Source organism: Chiloscyllium plagiosum, unplaced genomic scaffold (genome assembly GCF_037043375.1).
Source record: "Chiloscyllium plagiosum isolate Xiang-an unplaced genomic scaffold, Cpla_swu_hap1 HiC_scaffold_53Y, whole genome shotgun sequence".
In the NCBI taxonomy this organism is placed as follows: domain Eukaryota; kingdom Metazoa; phylum Chordata; class Chondrichthyes; order Orectolobiformes; family Hemiscylliidae; genus Chiloscyllium; species Chiloscyllium plagiosum.
In genome coordinates this window covers 2470323-2484214 of record NW_028270192.1, presented here as the reverse complement: position 1 = coordinate 2484214, position 13892 = coordinate 2470323, and positions in this window count along the sequence as shown.

The following is a 13892-nucleotide window of genomic DNA, read 5'->3' as shown; positions in this document are numbered from 1 at the left end:
GTCAGAGAGGGACAGAGAGTGTCACACTGTTTACCAGAGTGACAGAGAGAGTCACAGTGTGTCACTGAGAGTGTCAGAGTAGGACAGAGAGTGTCATACTATTTTCCAGAGTGACAGAGAGAGTCACAGTGTGTCGCAAAGAGTGTCACGGCGTTTTCCAGAGTGTCAGAGAGAGTCACAGAGTGTCTCAGAGAATGTCAGCGAGAGTCACAGTGTGTCTCAGTGAGTGTCAGAGATAGTCACAGTGTGTCTCAGAGAGTGTCAGCGAGTGTCACACTGTTTTCCAGAGTGTCAGACAGAGTCACAGTGTGCCCCAGAGAGTTTCAGAGAGAGACAAAGAGTGTCACACTGTTTTCCAGTGTGTCAGATAGAGTCACAGTGTATCTCAGAGAGTGTCAGAGAAGGACAGAGAGTCTCACACTGTTTTCCAGAGTGTCAGAGAGAGTCACAGTGTGTCTCAGAGAGTGTCAGAGAGGGACCGATAGTGTCACACTGTTTTCCAGAGTGTCAGAGAGAGTCACAGTGTGTCTCAGAGAGTGTCAGAGAGGGACAGAGAGTGTCACACTATTTTCCAGAGTGTCAGAGAGAGTCACAGTGTGTCTCCGAGTGTGTCAGAGAGGACCAGAGAGTGTCACACAATTTTTCAGAGAGTCAGAGAGAATCACAGTGTGTCTCAGAGAGTGTCAGAGAGGGACAGAGAGTGTCACATTGTTTTCCAGAGTGTCAGAGAGAGTCACAGTGTGTCTCAGAGAGTGTCAGAGAGGGACAGAGAGTGTCACACTGTTTTCCAGAGTGTCAGAGAGTGTCACTGTGTGTCTCGGAGAGATTCAGAGAGGGACAGAGAGTGTCTCACTATTTTCCAGAGTTTCAGAGAGTGTCACAGTGTGTATCAGAGAGTGTCAGGGAGGGACAGAGAGTGTCACACTGTTTTCCAGAGTGTCAGAGAGAGTCACAGAGTGTCTCAGAGAGTGTCAGAGAGAGTCACAGTGTGTCTCAGAGAGAGTCAGAGCGGGACAGAGTGTCACACTGTTTTCCAGAGAGTCAGAGAGAGTCACTGTATGTCTCAGAGTGAGTCAGAGATTGTCTCACTGTTTTCCAGAGTGTCAGAGAGAGTCGCAGTGTGTCTCAGAGAGGGTCAGAGAGGGACAGAGTGTCACACTGTTTTCCAGAGTGTCAGAGAGTGTCACAGTGTGTCTCAGAGAGTGTCACAGCATGGCACAGTGTGTCGCAGAAAGTCATAAATGTCACAGTGTGTCTCAAAGAGTGTCACGGCATTTTCCAGAGTGTCAGAGAAAGTCACAGAGTGTCTCAGAGAGTGTCAGCGAGAGTCACAGTGTGTCTCAGTGAGTGTCAGAGAGAGTCACAGTGTGTCTCAGAGAGTGTCAGCGAGGGACAGTGAGTGTCACACTGTTTTCCAGAGTGTCAGACAGAGTCACAGTGTGCCCCAGAGAGTGTCAGAGAGAGACAAAGAGTGTCACACTGTTTTCCAGAGTGACAGAGAGAGTCACAGTGTGTCTCAGAGAGTGTCAGAGAAGGACAGAGAGTCTCACACTGTTTTCCAGAGTGTCAGAGAGAGTCACAGTGTGTCTCAGAGAGTGTCAGAGAGGGACAGAGAGTGTCACACTATTTTCCAGAGTGTCAGAGAGAGTCACAGTGTGTTTCTGAGAGTGTCAGAGAGGACCAGAGAGTGTCACACAATTTTCCAGAGAGTCAGAGAGAGTCACAGTGTGTCTCAGAGAGTGTCAGAGAGGGACAGAGAGTGTCACATTGTTTTCCAGAGTGTCAGAGAGAGTCACAGTGTGTCTCAGAGAGTTTCAGAGAGGGACAGAGAGTGTCACACTGTTTTCCAGAGTGTCAGAGTGAGTCACAGTGTGTCTCGGGGAGATTCAGAGAGGGACAGAGAGTGTCTTCCTATTTTCCAGAGTTTCAGAGCGTGTCACAGTGTGTCTCAGATAGTGTTAGAGAGGGACAGAGAGTGTCACAGTGTTTTCCAGAGTGTCAGAGAGAGTCACAGAGTGTCTCAGAGAGTGTCAGCGAGAGTCACAGTGTGTGTCAGTGAGTGTCTGAGAGAGTCACAGTGTGTCTCAGAGAGTGTCAGTGAGGGACGGTGAGTGTCACACTGTTTTCCAGAGTGTCAGAGAGAGTCATAGTGTGTCTCAGAGAGTGTCAGAGAGGGACAGAGAGTGTCACACTGTTTTCCAGAGTGACAGAGAGAGTCACAGTGTGTCTCGGAGAGTGTCAGAGTGGGACCGCGAGTGTCATACTATATTCCAGAGTGACAGAGAGAGTCACAGTGTGTCTCAGAGAGTGTCAGCGAGGGACAGAGAGTGTCACACAGTTTTCCAGAGTGTCAGAGAGAGTCACAGTGTGTCTCAGAGAGTGTCAGAGAGGGACAGAGAGTGTCACACAATTTTCCAGAGTGTCAGAGAGAGTCACAGTGTGTCTCAGAGAGTTTCAGAGAGGGACAGAGAGTCTCACACTGTTTTCCAGAGTGTCAGAGAGAATGACAGTGTGTCTGAAAGAGGGTCAGCGAGAGTCACAGTGTGTCTCAGAGAGTTTCAGAGAAGGACAGAGAGTGTCACACTGTTTTCCAGAGTGTCAGCGAGTGTCACAGTGTGTCTCAGAGAATGTCAGAGATGGACAGAGAGTGTCACACCGTTTTCCAGAGTGTCAGAGTGAGTCACAGTGTGTCTCGGGGAGATTCAGAGAGGGACAGAGAGTGTCTTACTATTTTCCAGAGTTTCAGAGCGTGTCACAGTGTGTCTCAGATAGTGTTAGAGAGGGACAGAGAGTGTCACAGTGTTTTCCAGAGTGTCAGAGAGAGTCACAGAGTGTCTCAGAGAGCGTCAGCGAGAGTCACAGTGTGTATCAGTGAGTGTCAGAGAGAGACACAGTGTGTATCAGAGAGTGTCAGTGAGGGACAGAGAGTGTCACACTGTTTTCCAGAGTGACAGAGAGAGTCACAGTGTGTCACTGAGAGTGTCAGAGTGGGACCGCGAGTGTCATACTATATTCCAGAGTGACAGAGAGAGTCACAGTGTGTCTCAGAGAGTGTCAGAGAGGGACAGAGAGTGTCACACAGTTTTCCAGAGTGTCAGAGAGAGTCACAGTGTGTCTCAGAGAGTGTCAGAGAGGGACAGAGAGTGTCACACTATTTTCCAGAGTGTCAGAGAGAGTCACGGTGTGTATCAGTGAGTGTCAGAGAGGGACAGAGAGTGTCACACTGTTTACCAGAGTGACAGAGAGAGTCACAGTGTGTCACTGAGAGTGTCAGAGTGGGACAGAGAGTGTCATACTATTTTCCAGAGTGACAGAGAGAGTCACAGTGTGTCTCAGAGAGTGTCACAGCATGGCACAGTGTGTCGCAGAAAGTCATAAATGTCACAGTGTGTCTCAAAGAGTGTCACGGCGTTTTCCAGAGTGTCAGAGAGAGTCACAGAGTGTCTCAGAGAGTGTCAGCGAGAGTCACAGTGTGTCTCAGTGAGTGTCAGAGAGAGTCACAGTGTGTCTCAGAGAGTGTCAGCGAGGGACAGTGAGTGTCACACTGTTTTCCAGAGTGTCAGACAGAGTCACAGTGTGCCCCAGAGAGTGTCAGAGAGAGACAAAGAGTGTCACACTGTTTTCCAGAGTGTCAGAGAGAGTCACAGTGTGTCTCAGAGAGTGTCAGAGAAGGACAGAGAGTCTCACACTGTTTTCCAGAGTGTCAGAGAGAGTCACAGTGTGTCTCAGAGAGTGTCAGAGAGGGACCGATAGTGTCACACTGTTTTCCAGAGTGTCAGAGAGAGTCACAGTGTGTCTCAGAGAGTGTCAGAGAGGGACAGAGAGTGTCACACAATTTTCCAGAGTGTCAGAAAGAGTCACAGTGTGTCTCCGAGTGTGTCAGAGAGGACCAGAGAGTGTCACACAATTTTCCAGAGAGTCAGAGAGAATCACAGTGTGTCTCAGAGAGTGTCAGAGAGGGACAGAGAGTGTCACACTGTTTTCCAGAGTGTCAGAGAGTGTCACTGTGTGTCTCGGAGAGATTCAGAGAGGGACAGAGGAGAGTGTCTCACTATTTTCCAGAGTTTCAGAGAGTGTCACAGTGTGTATCAGAGAGTGTCAGGGAGGGACAGAGAGTGTCACACTGTTTTCCAGAGTGTCAGAGAGAGTCACAGAGTGTCTCAGAGAGTGTCAGCGAGAGTCACAGTGTGTGTCAGTGAGTGACAGAGAGATTCACAGTGTGTCTCAGAGAGTGTCAGTGAGGGACAGAGAGTGTCACACTGTTTTCCAGAGTGTCAGAGAGAGTGACAGTGTGTCTCAGAGAGAGTCAGAGCGGGACAGAGTGTCACACTGTTTTCCAGAGAGTCAGAGAGAGTCACTGTATGTCTCAGAGAGAGTCAGAGATGGACGGAGATTGTCTCACTGTTTTCCAGAGTGTCAGAGAGAGTCGCAGTGTGTCTCAGAGAGGGTCAGAGAGGGACAGAGAGTGTCACACTGTTTTCCAGAGTGTCAGAGAGTGTCACAGTGTGTCTCAGAGAGTGTCACAGCATGGCACAGTGTGTCGCAGAAAGTCATAAATATCACAGTGTGTCTCAAAGGGTGTCACGGCGTTTTCCAGAGTGTCAGAGAGAGTCACAGAGTGTCTCAGAGAGTGTCAGCGAGAGTCACAGTGTGTCTCAGTGAGTGTCAGAGAGAGTCACAGTGTGTCTCAGAGAGTGTCAGCGAGGGACAGTGAGTGTCACACTGTTTTCCAGAGTGTCAGACAGAGTCACAGTGTGCCCCAGAGAGTGTCAGAGAGAGACAAAGAGTGTCACACTGTTTTCCAGAGTGTCAGAGAGAGTCACAGTGTGTCTCAGAGAGTGTCAGAGAAGGACAGAGAGTCTCACACTGTTTTCCAGAGTGTCAGAGAGAGTCACAGTGTGTCTCAGAGAGTGTCAGAGAGGGACCGATAGTGTCACACTGTTTTCCAGAGTGTCAGAGAGAGTCACAGTGTGTCTCAGAGAGTGTCAGAGAGGGACAGAGAGTGTCACACTATTTTCCAGAGTGTCAGAGAGAGTCACGGTGTGTATCAGAGAGTGTCAGAGAGGGACAGAGAGTGTCACACTGTTTACCAGAGTGACAGAGAGAGTCACAGTGTGTCACTGAGAGTGTCAGAGTAGGACAGAGAGTGTCATACTATTTTCCAGAGTGACAGAGAGAGTCACAGTGTGTCGCAAAGAGTGTCACGGCGTTTTCCAGAGTGTCAGAGAGAGTCACAGAGTGTCTCAGAGAATGTCAGCGAGAGTCACAGTGTGTCTCAGTGAGTGTCAGAGATAGTCACAGTGTGTCTCAGAGAGTGTCAGCGAGTGTCACACTGTTTTCCAGAGTGTCAGACAGAGTCACAGTGTGCCCCAGAGAGTTTCAGAGAGAGACAAAGAGTGTCACACTGTTTTCCAGTGTGTCAGATAGAGTCACAGTGTATCTCAGAGAGTGTCAGAGAAGGACAGAGAGTCTCACACTGTTTTCCAGAGTGTCAGAGAGAGTCACAGTGTGTCTCAGAGAGTGTCAGAGAGGGACCGATAGTGTCACACTGTTTTCCAGAGTGTCAGAGAGAGTCACAGTGTGTCTCAGAGAGTGTCAGAGAGGGACAGAGAGTGTCACACTATTTTCCAGAGTGTCAGAGAGAGTCACAGTGTGTCTCCGAGTGTGTCAGAGAGGACCAGAGAGTGTCACACAATTTTTCAGAGAGTCAGAGAGAATCACAGTGTGTCTCAGAGAGTGTCAGAGAGGGACAGAGAGTGTCACATTGTTTTCCAGAGTGTCAGAGAGAGTCACAGTGTGTCTCAGAGAGTGTCAGAGAGGGACAGAGAGTGTCACACTGTTTTCCAGAGTGTCAGAGAGTGTCACTGTGTGTCTCGGAGAGATTCAGAGAGGGACAGAGAGTGTCTCACTATTTTCCAGAGTTTCAGAGAGTGTCACAGTGTGTATCAGAGAGTGTCAGGGAGGGACAGAGAGTGTCACACTGTTTTCCAGAATGTCAGAGAGAGTCACAGAGTGTCTCAGAGAGTGTCAGCGAGAGTCACAGTGTGTGTCAGTGAGTGACAGAGAGATTCACAGTGTGTCTCAGAGAGCGTCAGTGAGGGACAGAGAGTGTCACACTGTTTTCCAGAGTGTCAGAGAGAGTCACAGTGTGTCTCAGAGAGAGTCAGAGCGGGACAGAGTGTCACACTGTTTTCCAGAGAGTCAGAGAGAGTCACTGTATGTCTCAGAGTGAGTCAGAGATTGTCTCACTGTTTTCCAGAGTGTCAGAGAGAGTCGCAGTGTGTCTCAGAGAGGGTCAGAGAGGGACAGAGTGTCACACTGTTTTCCAGAGTGTCAGAGAGTGTCACAGTGTGTCTCAGAGAGTGTCACAGCATGGCACAGTGTGTCGCAGAAAGTCATAAATGTCACAGTGTGTCTCAAAGAGTGTCACGGCATTTTCCAGAGTGTCAGAGAAAGTCACAGAGTGTCTCAGAGAGTGTCAGCGAGAGTCACAGTGTGTCTCAGTGAGTGTCTGAGAGAGTCACAGTGTGTCTCAGTGAGTGTCAGAGAGAGTCACAGTGTGTCTCAGAGAGTGTCAGCGAGGGACAGTGAGTGTCACACTGTTTTCCAGAGTGTCAGACAGAGTCACAGTGTGCCCCAGAGAGTTTCAGAGAGAGACAAAGAGTGTCACACTGTTTTCCAGAGTGACAGAGAGAGTCACAGTGTGTCTCAGAGAGTGTCAGAGAAGGACAGAGAGTCTCACACTGTTTTCCAGAGTGTCAGAGAGAGTCACAGTGTGTCTCAGAGAGTGTCAGAGAGGGACAGAGAGTGTCACACTATTTTCCAGAGTGTCAGAGAGAGTCACAGTGTGTTTCTGAGAGTGTCAGAGAGGACCAGAGAGTGTCACACAATTTTCCAGAGAGTCAGAGAGAGTCACAGTGTGTCTCAGAGAGTGTCAGAGAGGGACAGAGAGTGTCACATTGTTTTCCAGAGTGTCAGAGAGAGTCACAGTGTGTCTCAGAGAGTTTCAGAGAGGGACAGAGAGTGTCACACTGTTTTCCAGAGTGTCAGAGTGAGTCACAGTGTGTCTCGGGGAGATTCAGAGAGGGACAGAGAGTGTCTTCCTATTTTCCAGAGTTTCAGAGCGTGTCACAGTGTGTCTCAGATAGTGTTAGAGAGGGACAGAGAGTGTCACAGTGTTTTCCAGAGTGTCAGAGAGAGTCACAGAGTGTCTCAGAGAGTGTCAGCGAGAGTCACAGTGTGTGTCAGTGAGTGTCTGAGAGAGTCACAGTGTGTCTCAGAGAGTGTCAGTGAGGGACGGTGAGTGTCACACTGTTTTCCAGAGTGTCAGAGAGAGTCATAGTGTGTCTCAGAGAGTGTCAGAGAGGGACAGAGAGTGTCACACTGTTTTCCAGAGTGACAGAGAGAGTCACAGTGTGTCTCGGAGAGTGTCAGAGTGGGACCGCGAGTGTCATACTATATTCCAGAGTGACAGAGAGAGTCACAGTGTGTCTCAGAGAGTGTCAGCGAGGGACAGAGAGTGTCACACAGTTTTCCAGAGTGTCAGAGAGAGTCACAGTGTGTCTCAGAGAGTGTCAGAGAGGGACAGAGAGTGTCACATTGTTTTCCAGAGTGTCAGAGAGAGTCACAGTGTGTCTCAGAGAGTTTCAGAGAGGGACAGAGAGTCTCACACTGTTTTCCAGAGTGTCAGAGAGAATGACAGTGTGTCTGAAAGAGGGTCAGCGAGAGTCACAGTGTGTCTCAGAGAGTTTCAGAGAAGGACAGAGAGTGTCACACTGTTTTCCAGAGTGTCAGCGAGTGTCACAGTGTGTCTCAGAGAATGTCAGAGATGGACAGAGAGTGTCACACCGTTTTCCAGAGTGTCAGAGTGAGTCACAGTGTGTCTCGGGGAGATTCAGAGAGGGACAGAGAGTGTCTTACTATTTTCCAGAGTTTCAGAGCGTGTCACAGTGTGTCTCAGATAGTGTTAGAGAGGGACAGAGAGTGTCACAGTGTTTTCCAGAGTGTCAGAGAGAGTCACAGAGTGTCTCAGAGAGCGTCAGCGAGAGTCACAGTGTGTATCAGTGAGTGTCAGAGAGAGACACAGTGTGTATCAGAGAGTGTCAGTGAGGGACAGAGAGTGTCACACTGTTTTCCAGAGTGACAGAGAGAGTCACAGTGTGTCACTGAGAGTGTCAGAGTGGGACCGCGAGTGTCATACTATATTCCAGAGTGACAGAGAGAGTCACAGTGTGTCTCAGAGAGTGTCAGAGAGGGACAGAGAGTGTCACACAGTTTTCCAGAGTGTCAGAGAGAGTCACAGTGTGTCTCAGAGAGTGTCAGAGAGGGACAGAGAGTGTCACACTATTTTCCAGAGTGTCAGAGAGAGTCACGGTGTGTATCAGTGAGTGTCAGAGAGGGACAGAGAGTGTCACACTGTTTACCAGAGTGACAGAGAGAGTCACAGTGTGTCACTGAGAGTGTCAGAGTGGGACAGAGAGTGTCATACTATTTTCCAGAGTGACAGAGAGAGTCACAGTGTGTCTCAGAGAGTGTCACAGCATGGCACAGTGTGTCGCAGAAAGTCATAAATGTCACAGTGTGTCTCAAAGAGTGTCACGGCGTTTTCCAGAGTGTCAGAGAGAGTCACAGAGTGTCTCAGAGAGTGTCAGCGAGAGTCACAGTGTGTCTCAGTGAGTGTCAGAGAGAGTCACAGTGTGTCTCAGAGAGTGTCAGCGAGGGACAGTGAGTGTCACACTGTTTTCCAGAGTGTCAGACAGAGTCACAGTGTGCCCCAGAGAGTGTCAGAGAGAGACAAAGAGTGTCACACTGTTTTCCAGAGTGTCAGAGAGAGTCACAGTGTGTCTCAGAGAGTGTCAGAGAAGGACAGAGAGTCTCACACTGTTTTCCAGAGTGTCAGAGAGAGTCACAGTGTGTCTCAGAGAGTGTCAGAGAGGGACCGATAGTGTCACACTGTTTTCCAGAGTGTCAGAGAGAGTCACAGTGTGTCTCAGAGAGTGTCAGAGAGGGACAGAGAGTGTCACACAATTTTCCAGAGTGTCAGAAAGAGTCACAGTGTGTCTCCGAGTGTTTCAGAGAGGACCAGAGAGTGTCACACAATTTTCCAGAGAGTCAGAGAGAATCACAGTGTGTCTCAGAGAGTGTCAGAGAGGGACAGAGAGTGTCACACTGTTTTCCAGAGTGTCAGAGAGTGTCACTGTGTGTCTCGGAGAGATTCAGAGAGGGACAGAGGAGAGTGTCTCACTATTTTCCAGAGTTTCAGAGAGTGTCACAGTGTGTATCAGAGAGTGTCAGGGAGGGACAGAGAGTGTCACACTGTTTTCCAGAGTGTCAGAGAGAGTCACAGAGTGTCTCAGAGAGTGTCAGCGAGAGTCACAGTGTGTGTCAGTGAGTGACAGAGAGATTCACAGTGTGTCTCAGAGAGTGTCAGTGAGGGACAGAGAGTGTCACACTGTTTTCCAGAGTGTCAGAGAGAGTGACAGTGTGTCTCAGAGAGAGTCAGAGCGGGACAGAGTGTCACACTGTTTTCCAGAGAGTCAGAGAGAGTCACTGTATGTCTCAGAGAGAGTCAGAGATGGACGGAGATTGTCTCACTGTTTTCCAGAGTGTCAGAGAGAGTCGCAGTGTGTCTCAGAGAGGGTCAGAGAGGGACAGAGAGTGTCACACTGTTTTCCAGAGTGTCAGAGAGTGTCACAGTGTGTCTCAGAGAGTGTCACAGCATGGCACAGTGTGTCGCAGAAAGTCATAAATATCACAGTGTGTCTCAAAGGGTGTCACGGCGTTTTCCAGAGTGTCAGAGAGAGTCACAGAGTGTCTCAGAGAGTGTCAGCGAGAGTCACAGTGTGTCTCAGTGAGTGTCAGAGAGAGTCACAGTGTGTCTCAGAGAGTGTCAGCGAGGGACAGTGAGTGTCACACTGTTTTCCAGAGTGTCAGACAGAGTCACAGTGTGCCCCAGAGAGTGTCAGAGAGAGACAAAGAGTGTCACACTGTTTTCCAGAGTGTCAGAGAGAGTCACAGTGTGTCTCAGAGAGTGTCAGAGAAGGACAGAGAGTCTCACACTGTTTTCCAGAGTGTCAGAGAGAGTCACAGTGTGTCTCAGAGAGTGTCAGAGAGGGACTGATAGTGTCACACTGTTTTCCAGAGTGTCAGAGAGAGTCACAGTGTGTCTCAGAGAGTGTCAGAGAGGGACAGAGAGTGTCACACAATTTTCCAGAGTGTCAGAGAGAGTCACAGTGTGTCTCCGAGTGTGTCAGAGAGGACCAGAGAGTGTCACACAATTTTCCAGAGAGTCAGAGAGAATCACAGTGTGTCTCAGAGAGTGTCAGAGAGGGACAGAGAGTGTCACACTGTTTTCCAGAGTGTCAGAGAGTGTCACTGTGTGTCTCGGAGAGATTCAGAGAGGGACAGAGGAGAGTGTCTCACTATTTTCCAGAGTTTCAGAGAGTGTCACAGTGTGTATCAGAGAGTGTCAGGGAGGGACAGAGAGTGTCACACTGTTTTCCAGAGTGTCAGAGAGAGTCACAGAGTGTCTCAGAGAGTGTCAGCGAGAGTCACAGTGTGTGTCAGTGAGTGACAGAGAGATTCACAGTGTGTCTCAGAGAGCGTCAGTGAGGGACAGAGAGTGTCACACTGTTTTCCAGAGTGTCAGAGAGAGTGACAGTGTGTCTCAGAGAGAGTCAGAGCGGGACAGAGTGTCATACTGTTTTCCAGAGAGTCAGAGAGAGTCACTGTATGTCTCAGAGAGAGTCAGAGATGGACGGAGATTGTCTCACTGTTTTCCAGAGTGTCAGAGAGAGTCACAGTGTGTCTCAGAGAGTGTCAGAGAAGGACAGAGAGTCTCACACTGTTTTCCAGAGTGTCAGAGAGAGTCACAGTGTGTCTCAGAGAGTGTCTGAGAGGGACCGATAGTGTCACACTGTTTTCCAGAGTGTCAGAGAGAGTCACAGTGTGTCTCAGAGAGTGTCAGAGAGGGACAGAGAGTGTCACACAATTTTCCAGAGTGTCAGAGAGAGTCACAGTGTGTCTCCGAGTGTGTCAGAGAGGACCAGAGAGTGTCACACAATTTTCCAGAGAGTCAGAGAGAATCACAGTGTGTCTCAGAGAGTGTCAGAGAGGGACAGAGAGTGTCACACTGTTTTCCAGAGTGTCAGAGAGTGTCACTGTGTGTCTCGGAGAGATTCAGAGAGGGACAGAGGAGAGTGTCTCACTATTTTCCAGAGTTTCAGAGAGTGTCACAGTGTGTATCAGAGAGTGTCAGGGAGGGACAGAGAGTGTCACACTGTTTTCCAGAGTGTCAGAGAGAGTCACAGAGTGTCTCAGAGAGTGTCAGCGAGAGTCACAGTGTGTGTCAGTGAGTGACAGAGAGATTCACAGTGTGTCTCAGAGAGTGTCAGTGAGGGACAGAGAGTGTCACACTGTTTTCCAGAGTGTCAGAGAGAGTGACAGTGTGTCTCAGAGAGTGTCAGTGAGGGACAGTGAGTGTCACACTGTTTTCCAGAGTGTCAGAGAGAGTCGCAGTGTGTCTCAGAGAGGGTCAGAGAGGGACAGAGAGTGTCACACTGTTTTCCAGAGTGTCAGAGAGTGTCACAGTGTGTCTCAGAGAGTGTCACAGCATGGCACAGTGTGTCGCAGAAAGTCATAAATATCACAGTGTGTCTCAAAGGGTGTCACGGCGTTTTCCAGAGTGTCAGAGAGAGTCACAGAGTGTCTCAGAGAGTGTCAGCGAGAGTCACAGTGTGTCTCAGTGAGTGTCAGAGAGAGTCACAGTGTGTCTCAGAGAGTGTCAGCGAGGGACAGTGAGTGTCACACTGTTTTCCAGAGTGTCAGACAGAGTCACAGTGTGCCCCAGAGAGTGTCAGAGTGAGACAAAGAGTGTCACACTGTTTTCCAGAGTGTCAGACAGAGTCACAGTGTGCCCCAGAGAGAGTCAGAGAGAGACAAAGAGTGTCTCACTGTTTTCCAGAGTGACAGAGAGAGTCACAGTGTGTCTCAGAGAGTGTCAGAGAAGGACAGAGAGTCTCACACTGTTTTCCAGAGTGACGGAGAGAGTCACAGTGTGTCTCAGAGAGGGTCAGAGAGGGACCGATAGTGTCACACTGTTTTCCAGAGTGTCAGAGAGAGTCACAGTGTGTCTCTGAGAGTGTCAGAGAGGACCAGAGAGTGTCACACAATTTTCCAGAGTGTCAGAGAGAGTCACAGTGTGTCTCAGAGAGTGTCAGAGAGGGACAGAGAGTGTCACATTGTTTTCCAGAGTGTCAGAGAGAGTCACAGTGTGTCTCAGAGAGTTTCAGAGAGGGACAGAGAGTCTCACACTGTTTTCCAGAGTGTCAGAGAGCATGACAGTGTGTCTCAAAGAGGGTCAGCGAGTGTCACAGTGTGTCTCAGAGAGTGTCAGAGATGGACAGAGAGTGTCACACCGTTTTCCAGAGTGTCAGAGTGAGTCACAGTGTGTCTCGGGGAGATTCAGAGAGGGACAGAGAGTGTCTTACTATTTTCCAGAGTTTCAGAGCGTGTCACAGTGTGTCTCAGATAGTGTTAGATAGGGACAGAGAGTGTCACAGTGTTTTCCAGAGTGTCAGAGAGAGTCACAGAGTGTCTCAGAGAGTGTCAGCGAGAGTCACAGTGTGTGTCAGTGAGTGTCTGAGAGAGTGACAGTGTGTCTCAGAGAGTGTCAGCGAGGGACAGTGAGTGTCACACTGTTTTCCAGAGTGTCAGACAGAGTCACAGTGTGCCCCAGAGAGTGTCAGAGTGAGACAAAGAGTGTCACACTGTTTTCCAGAGTGTCAGACAGAGTCACAGTGTGCCCCAGAGAGAGTCAGAGAGAGACAAAGAGTGTCTCACTGTTTTCCAGAGTGACAGAGAGAGTCACAGTGTGTCTCAGAGAGTGTCAGAGAAGGATAGAGAGTCTCACACTGTTTTCCAGAGTGACGGAGAGAGTCACAGTGTGTCTCAGAGAGGGTCAGAGAGGGACCGATAGTGTCACACTGTTTTCCAGAGTGTCAGAGAGAGTCACAGTGTGTCTCAGAGAGTTTCAGAGAGGGACAGAGAGTGTCATACTGTTTTCCAGAGTGTCAGAGAGAATGACAGTGTGTCTCAAAGAGGGTCAGCGAGTGTCACAGTGTGTCTCAGAGAGTGTCAGAGAGGGACAGAGAGTGTCACACAATTTTCCAGAGTGTCAGAGAGAGTCACAGTGTGTCTCAGAGAGTGTCAGAGAGGGACAGAGAGTGTCACACTGTTTTCCAGAGTGTCAGAGAGAGTCACAGTGTGTCTCAGAGAGTTTCAGAGAGGGACAGAGAGTCTCACACTGTTTTCCAGAGTGTCAGAGAGAATGACAGTGTGTCTCAAAGAGGGTCAGCGAGTGTCACAGTGTGTCTCAGAGAGTGTCAGAGAGGGACAGAGAGTGTCACACTGTTTTCCAGAGTGTCAGACAGAGTCACAGTGTGTCTCAGAGAGTGTCAGAGAGGGACAGAGAGTTTCACACCGTTTTCCAGAGTGTCAGAGTGAGTCACAGTGTGTCTCGGGGAGATTCAGAGAGGGACAGAGAGTGTCTTACTATTTTCCAGAGTTTCAGAGCGTGTCACAGTGTGTCTCAGATAGTGTTAGAGAGGGACAGAGAGTGTCACAGTGTTTTCCAGAGTGTCAGAGAGAGTCACAGAGTGTCTCAGAGAGTGTCAGCGAGAGTCACAGTGTGTGTCAGTGAGTGTCTGAGAGAGTGACAGTGTGTCTCAGAGAGTGTCAGAGAGGGACAGAGAGTGTCACACTGTTTTCCAGAGTGTCAGAGAGAGTCACAGAGTGTCTCAGAGAGTGTCAGCGAGAGTCACAGTGTGTCTCAGTGAGTGACAGAGAGATTCACAGTGTGTCTCAGAGAGCGTCAGTGAGGGACAGAGAGTGTC